General features: G+C 33.6%; 1 long non-coding RNA gene across 1 annotated transcript; it reads right to left on the reverse strand.

Moving 5' to 3' along the window:
* Window positions 1-9,251: 9,251 nt before the first annotated feature.
* Window positions 9,252-10,538, reverse strand: LOC147941514 (uncharacterized). The gene is made up of 2 exons (XR_015562720.1): window positions 9,738-10,538; window positions 9,252-9,579 (listed from the first exon to the last, which is right to left on the reverse strand). It is a non-coding gene; the product is annotated as an uncharacterized LOC147941514 (long non-coding RNA).
* Between the last annotated feature and the right edge of the window lie 4,260 nt (window positions 10,539-14,798).

The following is a 14,798-nucleotide window of genomic DNA, read 5'->3' on the forward strand; positions in this document are numbered from 1 at the left end:
GGTAACGTAACCAAAGCTGTAAGCTGTTACGGAATAGTGCAAAGTTGTAAGAAAAAGTTGTATGTGAAAGCTGAATAAAAAGCTGAGAGTAAAACTTTTAATAAAGCTTTTGATAAAGTTTTTATGATTGGTAAAAATTCAAAGATGTACCAATTGTAATACTTTGTTTTTGTTCACCAATCACTACCTACATATAACTATACTTAAAAGTAAAAAAAAGAAGTCAACATAATTCTATATACTAATCATAATATAGATTGCATTCAAAAGTGAAAAGTGAGTGTGTGGTACATGCTATTATCTTGTGTATATTTAACTTTCGATATTATCGAGTCATTTTAAAAGATAAGAACTCATGTTCGGATTTTTTTTTTTAAATTTAAAATAAATATTGGACATGTTTTACCATGTTTAATTTTGTATCTTCTCATAACTATATTTTATATAATAATGTCAATGGCACTAACACAAGTCATCTTGTTATAAGTTATGTAAATATATATATAGTAAATATATATATATACATATATTAATAACTTATAAGAGAGTACTATATTTACACAAATTCAACTCTAGTAAAAATAATTTCGAGTCCAGCATGTATCACAAGTTTGAAATCGATCTAGACTTGAAAGAATGTTCAGTTTAATCTATGAGTAAGTAAGATAGCTAGGGGAAAAAAGCATTTGAAGACAAAAGCTAAGTAATGTGAAAACTACTTAAAAGTGGGGTTTGTTGAGGAAAAAATAGGAACGACCAAAATAAAGTCTCAGATGTTAACATGTTCCCCACAAATTACGTGCCAAATGACTAACCCTTGTTCCACGAGTATGTTTGCGTGATTGACGTCAACATTCACATACACATACACATACACACACACACACACACACACACACGGGCATAATCACCTTTTCCATATCAATTATCATACTTACACATATAATTATGTTATAGATGACGGATCAGAGATCTGCGAATCTTACTAACTCAATGAAAAGTTAATTGGGTGGTTTATGATTTGATTAAGGCTTTTCTTTGTACAAAAACTAAAAATTAATAATTGTGTAAACCCTGATAAACTAAAGTCTTTGTTAGGGGGCTGGAGAAATGTCCCATCTTGTCTCCCTTTTAATTATATCTTCCACGAGAAACTACATAATTCGTTTTACTTGGTTGTTTCCGTGTATCTTCTTTTAATTTCTTTCTCACACCAACAATATAGCTTACAATAAGCCATTTTGTTTTCAAAAGAAGATAGAATATCTTACAATTGAAAAACCGGCATCAATAAACCGAATCCTTTCTCGCATATAAATTTTCGTATGTGCTTTATCAAATAACGTGTTACTTTAATCAACCAAATTTTTTTACATGGTATTACATTGGGGTATACAAATCATTGGTGGATAAAATATAGCACTTGTGTCGAATTGATTAGGGGATATAAAATGATATTATGAAGTTCATTCAGAAGTGTGTGGAGGATGCTTTAAATTATTATAAATCTCTTGATATCTCACTTTAATGGAGCACACTTGATCATAGAATTTGGCTCGGTAGGTTTGCTAAAACATGTATTGAATTGTTGTCAAACGTCGATTTTGATTAAACACATTTTTAAGTTGTAAATTTCGGTTAACATAACATGTAGTATAAGATAATCATCTATCAATAGACCATTTACTATTTATGTAATCCTAACTTTGTAGACTAACCTATTTCTATATAAACAAAAAAGGGTGAAAACATAAATAATTAATATAATGTATTAGAGCAATGTGAGAATTGATATGCAATACGCTCCTCGATATGCAATACACATGTCATGTGGACTTCGCATAGTAAAGACCTAAATTTATTTGTGCGTACGATTTATTCATGTAGGCTAGACTATTTTGTTTACTTGTTCAAGTGTATGATTATAAATTTATAATCATGTTATATCAAATAATTCTTATTGGATGTAACTAAAAGCAAAAAGATGCACAACATGCAATTAACGTTCTGCTTTTTATCTTTAGCGGATCCAATGAAACTTTGTTTTGTGACTTTCGTTAATATTGTTTTTGAGCATCGAGTAATATGTTCCTTTCTAGTCTCCTAGGAACTCAAGGACTCTATTAATTAATGTGTGTGTATGGATATTTACTTTTAAAAAAACACATACAATCATATAGATAGGTCTATCCTTTTTTTTTTTTTTTTTTTTTTTTGACAACAATAGATTAGCTCAAACGAGCCAATGCGTAGGGAACTTGTTTACATACAGAACACTTTGCGGAGAAGTGCGCGCATAGCGTGCAAGAAGATCCGCTTTTGAATTTGCATCTCTGGAAATATAAGATAAGGAAAAGGAAGAGAACTCCTCCCTGTCCGTCCTTATGTCATGTAGGTAAGTCGAGAAAGCCGGCCAGTCGTGCGGTGAAGACACCATCTTCACCAAGTCATAGGTTTTAAAACAAGGATTGGCCTATCCTACAATTAATTTTAAAATGTAACCTAAGAGTTCAAATATAAGTCATAGGTTTTTTTTTTCTTATAGGGGGGACCAGACATCTAAATTATTTCTTTACCCTGAACTTGACATTGTCATTAAGTTCTCATTCTATATTTTATCGTCAGATTATATATTTTGTAGCAAAAATTAGCTAATTACTTATGTTCTTATAAGTATCCATTGAATCGTTGGTCCTCCTATGTGTCAAACTAATATCTTAAATTTTGTAGGCCTCCAATTTAAATGTAACTGATAGTGAGCAATTTGTTTATATCTATAAATATTTTATCTGTTTTTAAAGATGTGATGTTTTAAAGATTTTATTTCATTTAATTTTCTATGCAAATTATAAGTGTATTTGATACTTTGTGAATATTTATATTTTACAGCCTTTTTTATGATTGGTCGATTTTTTGAAAAAAAATTGATAATTTGCAATATATACATATAGAGAATTTGTTATATATATATATGTAATTTTTTTTTAAAATATGACTATTTGACCCAAGCATCCTATTTTTAAAATAGATGGACATAGTATATTATTTTAGATCTTTAAATTTTTTAATGTAAGATGCTGACACGTTTTTTTAATTAATATTCTCCATTTTTTTTAACTTGTCGTTTAAGATTTTTGTAACACAAATTTTAAAAATTTTAAAAAATTTCTGTTTTGCTCGTTATTAATATATTTTTTATTTTTTATTGGTCAAAACATTAAAAAGCAGTTATAAACTGAAATATTCATCTCATTCCAAAATAGGTTAAATGAGACAAATATTTGTCTCATTCCAAAAATTGATAAGCCTCAAAGTATGGCAGATTTTAGACTAATCAGCCTTTGTAATGTGAGTTACAAAATTATTTCTATTTTTTTTTTGTATCCGGCTCAAGAAAATCTCCTTTATTTTGGAAACTCAATCGACTTTCGTTTCGGGCCGATTCATCACAAATAATATTATTATTGCTCAAGAAATGTTTCATCAGTAAAATACTAATCAACATTGTAAATCTGATGTTTTGGCTTTTAAGACAGATATGAGTAAAGCTTATGATCAGGTAGAATGGGACTTTTTGGAAGCGGTTCTGATCGGTTGGGGTTTGATGGCCAGTGAATTAAATGGATTATGTGGTGTAACCTCGGTTTCTTATCAAGTTATATTAATTGGTCAGTCGAGGGGTTATATTCTCCCGCAACGTGGTTTACGCCAAGGGGACCCTTTATCACCGTACCTATCTATTCTTTGTATGGAGGTTTTGATTGATAATATTAAAAGGCTGAGAGACAGGAAAAAATAACGGGGATTACGTTAGCTCGTGATTGTCCTCCTATATCACATCTTTTATTTGTTGATGATAGTCTATTATTTTGTAAAGCAGAGGAGGATAAGTGTAAGACAGTAATGGATATTATTGTAAAGCAGAGGAGGATAAGTGTAAGACAGTAATGGATATTATTGTAAAGCAGAGGAGGATAAGTGTAAGACAATAATGAATATTATTGGTGGCTACGAAAAGGCCTCAAGACAAGAGGTAAATCTTGAAAAATCATCTATTTTATTTGGGAAGAAAGTACCAAACCAAACTAAAAAGCATTTAAAATCTGTGATTGGTATATCTAAAGAAGGGGGTATGGGATCCCATCTGGGTATTCCAGAAAATCTCGTGGGCTCTCGTAACAAGGTTTTAGTTATGTTTGTGATAGGCTTAATGATCGGGTGAATGGCTGGTCTGCAAAATATCCGACGAAAGGTGGGAAGGAAATTTTAATTAAAGCAGTCGCTCTCGCTCTCCCCACCAATGTTATGTCTTGTTTCAAACTTCCTCAGGATTTGACTACTATAACAAGTGTCATCTCTAATTTTTGGTGGAGTTCTAAAGATAAGGATTGAAGATTACATTGGGTAGTTTGAGATAAGTTGTGTAGAAGTAATAGTGAAGGAGGATTGGGTTTTCGAGATTTTGATAAATTCAATGGTGCATTGCTAGCTAAAAAATATTGGCGGCTCATACCATACCCGGATTCTTAGTTTGTTCGGATGATGAAGGGTAGGTATTACACGAATACACATCCTTTATTGGCTAAGAACCTTCGGCTCCGTCATTTGGCTGGAAAAGTATTTTCTCTACAAAAAATTTAGTTGCAGGTGGTTGATAGGATCTGGGTGTAATGTTTCAGTTTGGCGAGATCCATGGATTCCCGATCAACACCCCGTCCCACCAATGGTAGGGGTAGGTATATACATCCAAATTTAATGGTTAATCAATTAATAAATTCGGCCACTATGGAGTGGCATCTGCCTATTCTCCAGGAATTTATGGATCCAGCAGATATTCAGATCATTCGTGTTATGGCTATAAGTAAGTCTTTTAGGCCATGTCGTTTGGTATGGCATCATACAAGATCCGGCAAGTATTCAGTAAAATCAGACTACTAGCTAGCATGAGACATGGGTAACGAGGTAGAAATTGGCCCAACTTGCTCAGTTTTAAGAGCTCATGCATGAAAACTTCGCGTAGCACCTAAAATTAAGCATTTTTCTGGCAAATTACATTCGATTCTCATCTTGTGATGGACCGTTTAGCTCATCGAGGTGTTCAGTGTGATACCCGGTGTAAAAGATGTGATTATGCGGTGGAGACAATTAATCATGCTCTTTTTGAGTGTCCTCGTTCGTGTCAAGTTTGGGAGTTGTCTCTGGCTACGGTTCTACCATGGGGTTTTCTGTTGAGTCAGTATACGCAAATTTGGATTTCATTTTTTGGAGGGGGGAAACTTTTTCCGGAGATCAGGATAACCATCTTCAGTTACCTTGGATATTATGGTCCCTTTGGAAAGATAGGAATAATTAAGTATTTCAAAGTACACATTTAAAGCCAAACGATATTATTAATCATGCTTTATGTGAAAAATTATTATGGGAGGAGGCGCGCAACTACAACCAGGAGAGTCCTCGTGTATCTCCGGTTTGTCGGAGTCTGTGGAATTCGGGGATAATCAGGTTCAGGTTTCTCGATATCAGATTGATGGCTCATGGAAAGTTTCATACGTCAATTCATGTTTGGGCTGGTGTTGCTGTAACGGCGACGATCAGATTATATTGTTGGGAGCAAAATGTGTTGGTTGAAGCCCGTCTCCTCTACATTCGGAGTTGCAAGCTCTACTATGGGCCATGGAGAGTATTCATGTTGGAGGAGTCTTTTGTCAGAGCTTCGAAATGGATTGTGCAGAAGTAGTTGCGATGGTTCAATCCGTGACGATTGGCCGGCTTTTTCTAATCATCTAGATAACTTCCACCTGCTTCGTGCGGCCTTCCCTCTTTTCGCTTTGTCTAAGATATCACGTACGTCGAATTTGAAAGCGAATTGTCTTGCTAGGTCATCTAGATTGTTACTCTTGGAAGTTACATAAATAAACATTTTTTATCTTGTTTGAGCTTCCAACTTTGAAATTCCTTTCTAATTTAATGTTTGGTTGAAAAAAAAAACTGATATATTCATCAATCATTTGCTTTGAAAATCAAAATAATAACTATTACAAAACAAAATAATTTAAGTCGTAAAAAGACAACTAAATTAAAATGGAGGCAGTAACTTTTATGTGTATATCTTAAACTGAACCTCACTTTAAAACCAATTCTGCAATTTTATTTTTGTAGCTATTTGTTCATTAAATTTGTTTTAGAAAGTGAACTAACCTATCATAAGTTGTGGTGCTTAGAGTCTACTTGTCACAATATGGATGATTAATGTATCAAGATGGATCGAACGATCAGCTCCGGCTCAAGTGGGGAGGGTAGAGGGGAAGTGATCCATAGGACCATCAACAATTTCAATTTTTTTTTATGTTTAGGGGTCCATTTTTTTTTTAAAAAATAGCCTAAATTCATAACATTTAAATGTATAGTAGAATCTATTTTGTATTTATAAATTTCAAGAGGGCCCAAACAAGTTTTTTTTAAGCATAAATAGGTCCAAATATACTAAAAATTCAGTATATAATATATATAGCTTAAAGGGTTCAATTTTTTTTTTTTTTTTTTTGCCCTAGAGCTCTAAATACTATTGAGCCGGGGCTGCGAACGATTCGAATAAGAAAGATATTGTGTTTTAGGTCTTGCTAATATAAGAGAAGGAGCAAGTTTGGAAACTAGCATAGTGAAGAAGGAAAAAGGGGCTATGGTAAAGGTTATAAATATGAAAAAGTGGGTGGACATAGGGCACGTAGGTTTTTTCCACTAATGAAGGATTACACATGTGATTATGGATCCAAATTGTCTATCTAATAATCTTTTTCATAAGCTGCTATTTTTTTTTTTTTTGGATTGTTCTTCTATTTATTTTCTTAGTGATTATAGAAACCATAAGCCATTTGGTCCCACTTTGTAGAACACACACTGCAAAAATTCCAGATTTTAAGACAAACTTGCATCTTCTTAGACAGTTGAGAACTGGTTTCATCAGCAATAATTTGGCCTATGATTTATGGCTTAACTTTTGGGTTGTTTAGATTTACTTTACATTACAAATAAACTTTAAGATATGACCTAGTATAATTACTTTAGGTTGAGACTTAATTAGGCGCTCAGAATAATTAATGTATCTATGAATAACAGTTTTTTTTTTTTTCTATGAATAACAGTTTTTTTTTTTTTTTTTTGTCACAAGAGATCTTTCATTCATTCAAGGTAGAACCTCAAAGAGGTGAGTTCGAAACAACATACAACGATAACAGCAAAAGAAAATAGAGATAGAGGCACCATGAGTTCTTCAAAGGGATTTTTAACTTGTCGGAGTTTAAAAATGTTTGAAAAGTCTATTGGAACCAAAGCGGATTCGCCCATGAAAAAAGTCTTTGCGATATCCTTGACCACCGAGTGATCATAAAAAGCTCTAGCGGCTGACGCAATCGAGCGTTGAGAAAGGTGTTCCATGGGGGTGACACATACCATGATTTTGGCCATTAAGGGAGGGTTCATAAGCATAGGATCATATTCCTTCAGTAGTGCAAGTACTAACCTCATGGCTCTAGATGAAGCTGCAAACGGGGATCGCAAGGGATGGGTTCCAAATCGAAGCAAGACAGGTGGGTCCTCCCTCCCATGGCACTCAAAGTCATGGAGATTAAGAATATCCACACAAAGCTTGCATTGGAAGTGGTCTTGAATGATGATACCAGACCCAAGCTTTACATCTTTTAGCAGTAAGTTGCAAAAGGGAACAGAGGGTGCAGGCTTCGGGGACAAAGGGATTGACGGCTTCAGGGACAAAGGGACTAACGGATCATATTCCACATTAGGACTCAACATTGACCACATCCAAGCAAAACTATTTAACTTGCCTCGATACAACAGATAATAATCAAACCACTCTGAAGAACACAACATACTGCTACCGAGAAGACCTCAACTTGACCAAGCAGGTATCGATTTAAAAATCGATAGGCGTTAGTCGGGCAGTGAAGATGGGCCTAGCGATTAATCGGATAATCGGATTTAAATCGGAGACTAGTTTTAGGAGCATTATCAATATACACCCCGGTATACACATATAATAGATTAAAACTGTAATGTTTTACCAAGAATTATGCGTTGTCCAGTGGTATGCAGAAGGATTTAATACTCATGTTTTTCGGTTTGAGCCGTACCAACCTCTTTTTGCTCTTTTTTTAAAATTTTTCTTTAATGAATATAAAATGACCAAAATATCCTCATCTTCTTCCTCGTGATGTCCGATCTGAAAACCCTAAATTAAGTCTTGCTTTTCATTTTCTTGGCAACTATACATCGTTTTACTTTGTTATTCTTGTAGATTTAGTCCTCATATGATAGATCTACAAAAAAAACATGGTTAAAACTTCAAAACCCTCATATTTTTTTTTAGTTCCCGGTTTTCTGGCTGATTGTGTTGAAATCGCGGCGGAAGGGAGTCACCGAGCGTATAACCGACAATTACACGGCCGCCTAGGCCGATTTTTAAAACAGGGAGCGGAACTAAAGGAGTTGCGTTTGAAAATACATTATCATACACGGGTGTGAAGAAAAATTCCCCATACCCTACCAGGGCAAGCAATCTTTTGTACCACAAGATTGGATGCCCACCACGATTAGAAACAAAGCATACATTCTCTACCAAACCTAACTTGAGCTTTACACATGCTAATGTAAGAGACGTACCTCTGCAGTATCTGATAAAACCAGGGGTGGGAAATATAGGAAGGGTTCGGTAATCTCCTCTCCTTGGAGAGGAAACCATAATGTCGTACTTCCGCAAAAATGTGAGTTTCGTAGTAAACTCCCAGATGATATGCAATAGCACTTGATTAAGTTCAAAAGCTCGGTGTAGCGGGGATGAAAGATTGAGGAAGTTTTGGTAACCCTCTCTCCTTGGAGACAGGGTCATAATGCCATTATTCTTCAAACCAGATTCATCACTATGATCAAGGAGTAACAACCCAAGCAGCCTAAATAGTGTATAGATCGATGCAGTACTAGAGGACTCGCTGTGGACTAAGGTTCCAGAATAATACTCGCACATCCAACTCAATGACAACGATATAATGCTATATCACAGAAAGGCCATTGCTTGTAGACTGAGCACAAGTTTAAAAGCAGAGTACCTCATGGGCTTAAATCGCGCAAAGCGCACTGTGGCACAAACATCCTGTTAATGTGCCATACACCATGGCGCATGCGGTGCATCGCAACATGGATATGAGGCACTTGGTGTTTAAAAGAAAGAAAATAAGAGGTTTTCTGCTGAAACTTATTAAAACTTTAGAATAAACTAGCATAAAACAATCCAATCCATCTCAAAAGAAACTAAGAAAGTTAAAACAAAAAAAAAACAGAGATAGTTCTTAAACCCAGTAAACCACTAAGGCTCTAATCGAATTGAGTATTCTCAAACTCATAGTCATCACGATCCAAAATAGTATCTTGAAAGAGCTCTCCTCCACCAATACAAGTATACAACAGTTTCGATTAGTAGATGATTACCTTTTGCAGTAGTTGTAGACGTGTAGTAAAGCTGATTGACGTCTTCACGTTTAGGACTCGTGAATGAAAGAGATGAGGAGACTAAATAAATTAGGGTTTTCGTATATATAATGGGTGAAAAAAATGATCAAATCAAAGATTTTTGATTACATAAAATCAATAATGAAAGATATTATTCAGAAAATCAAATATACGTTTGATTTATAAGTAAACTACTATATTACAGAATGATTTTTTACCTTTGCCATAAACCATGTTGCGCTCGCCATACGCAATGGTCGCATCGGCTATGGCTCATCGTTTCGCTCGCATCATGGATATCGCCTTGCCATAGTGTCCTGTTTCCCTCATCTCCTCACAGCAGTGCGCAACGCGCCATGGCGCGCCACATGCGCGCTTTTTAAAACCAAGTGTGGGTGGCCATGGTAATTTGGTGGTGCGGCGGCTGGCCAGAGATGGTTTCAAGATTTGCAGAGAGCTCTACATCTCCGGTGAACAGGACAACAACAAAGTAGGGCTATGAGGATGGGATGCGGAAGGGAGAAAGATCCCATGGAGGAAACCGGTTTTGAAAAGAAACAGAAACAGATCTTTGCTCTTTGCATCCGCCATCAGGGATGATACCAACAGATAAAGAAAAAGGGGATTCACCGGATTCCAGATCTTTCCTTCACAGGTAATTGAGATTTTGAAGCTTGTAGGGTTAAGTAAGGTTGAAACCAGTTTTAAAAAAAGGGAAAAAGACATAACAAGAGAATTAAAAGAAGGAGAAACGAAAAAACTAGCACAGTGAAGGAGGTGGTCCGACGCCGACGAGCTAGAGCGGCGCCGGGGTCGGAAATCTTTAGTAAAGAGAAAGCTTCGATATTCGTGCCCAAGAGAAACCTATCTTTGTATATGCAACACCACTTTTTTTTTATATGAATCTATGAATAACAGTTTAAAACAAAAATATGAGATGTAAGTATTTTCTATTCTTCTTGGATATCAGACAGTGTTTTGATGATTCGATTGAAAAGAAAAAGAAGAAACATTAATCCATGTGAAAGAGGGATCAATTACAGATATAAGCCTTTTTTCTTAATTTATTATCCGGATTTACAGAAATAGGTATTTATTTTACCCAAAAATGACAAAATTGCCCCTCTTCTCTCTCACCATTCTCTCTTCTCTCTCACGATTTTCTCTCTCTCACGATTTTCTCTCTTTTCTGAACCAATTTTTTTTCCCTTGACTTAATCTATGATTTGGAAGATGAAACTCTTTGGATCTGTGAGAGATTAATAGATATCTCTCAGTTGTATCTGGGCGCCGTCTATTCCGATTGGTAAAAAACCCACCCAATTATTTCTATCTCCTTTGATTAATGGAAAATTAGAGGAGAAGTTTGATTTGATCAATGTTTATGATTGATCCCTTGGGTTTACTAGATATTATCTCTTTGGGATTTAGTTTTCTTCAACCAAAAAGAAATAGATTAAATCCATTGGTTTGAAGATGTGTTAGGACCTTTGTATCTTGGAGGCCAACAAATTTGGTGTCAAAGTGACGGAGATAGTGTTGATGAAGCAGGAAGATGAGAAACCATGATTTTGAAGGTATGGTTGGAAGAAGAAAGAAGGATTGTCATCGGCGCAGAAAAAAAAGTGGTGGTTGTTGTTTGCCGGGTGAAGAGAACGAAGGAGAAGATAGAAGGGCAAAAAAGAAATTTTGTTTAACAAAAAAGGTCCAAATTCAAGAGTCCGGACTAGAGTACCCAATCTCAAATATTTAGCCCACAAAAACTCCATTTTAATAAATATCCCATGTGAAAGAGTATAACAAAATTTAAATATATTTTTTGCTTTGTTTTTGTTTTTGTTTTTTTTTTTTGTTTTTTTTTTGTCTGTGGTGGGTAACTCACATACTAACGAAAATATAATTCAAATAGACTTATATTTAATTTTTATGTGACGACCATATTTTAAAAAATTTAGATAAAAATTATAATGGTTTAAATAGATAAACCACATAGCAACGAACTTTGAAATGATTTTATAATTTGAAAAAAAAATGATTTTTTAATTATAAATGTTTTTTGAAGCTGTGTTTCATGTTTTGCCGTTGTGATCTTTAATTCACCATTTTGCAAAAAAAAATATGACCAGAGCAAATGAAACAATCTTATATGAAAGTCATGTTACTTCGATAAACAAAATTTCATTCCAGAACCTTTCATGCAATTCTGAAATATTCCATTGAAAAATACTACCACATGACTAATAATGGGTTAAACAGAATTTTCCAAAACAAATGGCGACATCCCAACTCGTGGTGATGACAACCAATAGCCCATAAGTTTGACAATCTGAATATAGTGGTGTTTAATCTCTTTAATTAAAACTCATAATTCATCTCGACTTTTACGTTAGTTAACTCTTCTTCCAATTTATATGTCCCGGCAAAAGTGATATTACTTGACGAATTGAACTACCAGCTGTCTATCTCTCGATGCTCTTGTCTAGCACCATTTAGGTACCAATGTCATGTCTATCAATTTTTGATAGAAATGATGTTATATATTTTATCATTATAAGATCTCCAAGATCTAATTATGGCCCACTAAATTTTGATTAGCAGCGATAATTCAACCAATGGGGTTTATAATAAACTAAATTAATGCATTTAAAATAAAGTCGCTCCCACAAAAGGGGTAATTATAAAAATATAATGTGGCTTTTGGTTCACAAATGCGATTAGTTTATTCTATAACCCACACATCAGGAAGACTCGACTTTTCAGTTTTCGAAAAGAAAAAGAAAAAAACCAAAATTAGACATTTGGTTTTTCAAGTCCAAATCTCCTTTAACGGATATCTCCAAAGCATATTTTTCTTTTCCTTAAGCCAGACAAAGATGGTGGGGTGTGATGATTCATCACAAAGTCCCATTATGAACTCCAAGTGACCACCTAATCGAACTAATTAAATCTTTAATTACACTTATTTTCTCCTTTTCTTAAAGCAGAAGTGCTTTAGGGTTACAAATTAATCCAAGTGGGACACGTCAAGTGGTTGCATTAACACACATACATTTTGACTCTTAATGCATGTTGCTACTTACTAGTACCTTTACTTTAAATTAAGTTTCTTTTTAAAATTTCAGATTCGTTTCACAATAAATATTGTTTTATATTTTCAAGATAACTATATTTTACAATAGTTTTGTATTTTTCTCCTTATTTTTTTAATGTATTAAACAATGAATAAATTTGATGTTGTGTATTGATGAAGGTTAAAAGTGAATTTTTATAAGTTTTTAAATATGTGACAAAATGGAGGGGATAATTAGCTACTGAATGAAAAGCATAAATGTTTTAGACTATATTAAAATTTCTGTAAATATTTAAAATTTTCAAATAATTTGACCTGAAACAAAACCTAGAATTGAGTTCATACACATATTTAAGAACTTAAAAATATATGATTTCGTATAAAACATTATATGCAATACATTGCTCCAGCCTTTTTTAGAAAAACACTATGCATAATGCATGTTAGATAGAGATAGTGATACTAATACAAATCACTAAATCATATGTTTTGGTCATGCAAATACTCCAGTTTATAGATCTAATACGAAGTCGAACAATAATACTGGTTTTATTAATCATATGATCTAAGTCACTTTACTACACATTTCTGCAATGTTCTCTGATAAAGCCGTGGTGCATGTGCTTTAGCATTTGCTAGTATATATATAAACAATTCGAATGATCACTATAGTTGCCTTGCAAAGACGGTGCCATATTGATCCGTGATTTCCAGATATAAGCAGCCACACATATTTTAAAAATAAACAGCCACATTTTATGCCTCACATCGAGGAAGCAACCATGGAAAGCTGATATACATTTCTTTAAGACTTTTTTAAAAGAATTTTCTTAGGTTTTGCGTAAGATGAAGAGGTAAACAAGTCACAAGTGTATGTCAGACTGATTTTATCACTTAAAAAGTGATTACAATATTTTGTTGTTCTTTTTTTATTTTATGGCAGGATTTGTAGTTACTGGCTTACTGCGTAAACTATTAAAAAACAAACTCATAATTTTCTCTTTTAAATAAGTTAATTATGATCCCAAACATCAGAAGCAAAACATATCTAGTGCAAGTTATTGATTAGTACCATGAATCTGACCAATAGCCATTTCGTTAGCCGCCGGCACAAATTATTGAATTACTTTTATATTCTGAAATCATGTGGTTTGGGACCTTGGGTCACTAGTTGCGTGAATTGTGTCAGTGCAGTGCGAAGATGCTTGGTCGCTCTCCTATGTTATTATTTTCATCGAGTTCATCATGTCTTGTACTCTTGTAGTAATTGTTAATCATTTTAGATTTTATAGTTTTGAGTTTATTTACCTTCATAAAATAATAATAAAATTTCTATGTACGTCGTTGGTAATGGTTTGGGATTTTGATTCGTACTAAACAGTTTTACTTTTGCTTATACTATATACAGTTTTCGTGGATAACCTATCGTACTAAACAGTCATGTGCAATAAATTTGACGTAATACGAGATTTGGTAGTTTTGAAAATGCTACCGAGTGGTTAAAAATATAAAAAAATTGAAGCAAAAAGTTACCCAAGTCTTGCGTTTTATGATACAAAAAGAATACAAGATTTGTTGTTTTTTTCAAATACTTAGTTTGTTTTAGTTTATATGGTTTTAAGTTTTTAGCCATTTAAACATTACCAGGTAGTCAGTTACAATTATTTTAAATTATTCTCTCCTATTATACTTTGTAACTACATTAATTTTTGTTTAGTCCAAAGCTTCAAAAAGTCAAAACAGGTCTATCGTTTTTATTAGTCGATCTTTTGAAAATTTATAATAATATTAACATAACCCAATAATCATTCTACTTTGTGCGTTGATTTTTATATAATTTGACATCCTTACTACTTATTGACGATGTTTAGTTGAAATCTAGTCATTTGACATTTCAATCACTTTAAAAATGGAAATAAATACTTTGATTAAGAAAAGAGCAAGTACCTTCTAGCATACGCATAAAGACTAAAGTTTGAGAATCATATCAAACATATTTACTTCGACTTTTTCCTCTCTATTAGACATAATGTATACTAAACTAATAATACATCATTTCTTCTATTTTTTTTTTGTATCGAATGAAATGAATATTTCACGATCAATCCTATGTCTTTAATTGTAGCTTTTGTTTTGGAAATTTATTCTTAACTTGTCCAAATGTTCTAGTTGAGGGCCCGATGCTACAAGAATTCAAACTTACTTTTCT

This window comes from Camelina sativa, chromosome 7 (genome assembly GCF_030686135.1).
Source record: "Camelina sativa cultivar CO46 ecotype springtype chromosome 7, ASM3068613v1".
Classification (NCBI taxonomy): Eukaryota; Viridiplantae; Streptophyta; class Magnoliopsida; order Brassicales; family Brassicaceae; genus Camelina; species Camelina sativa.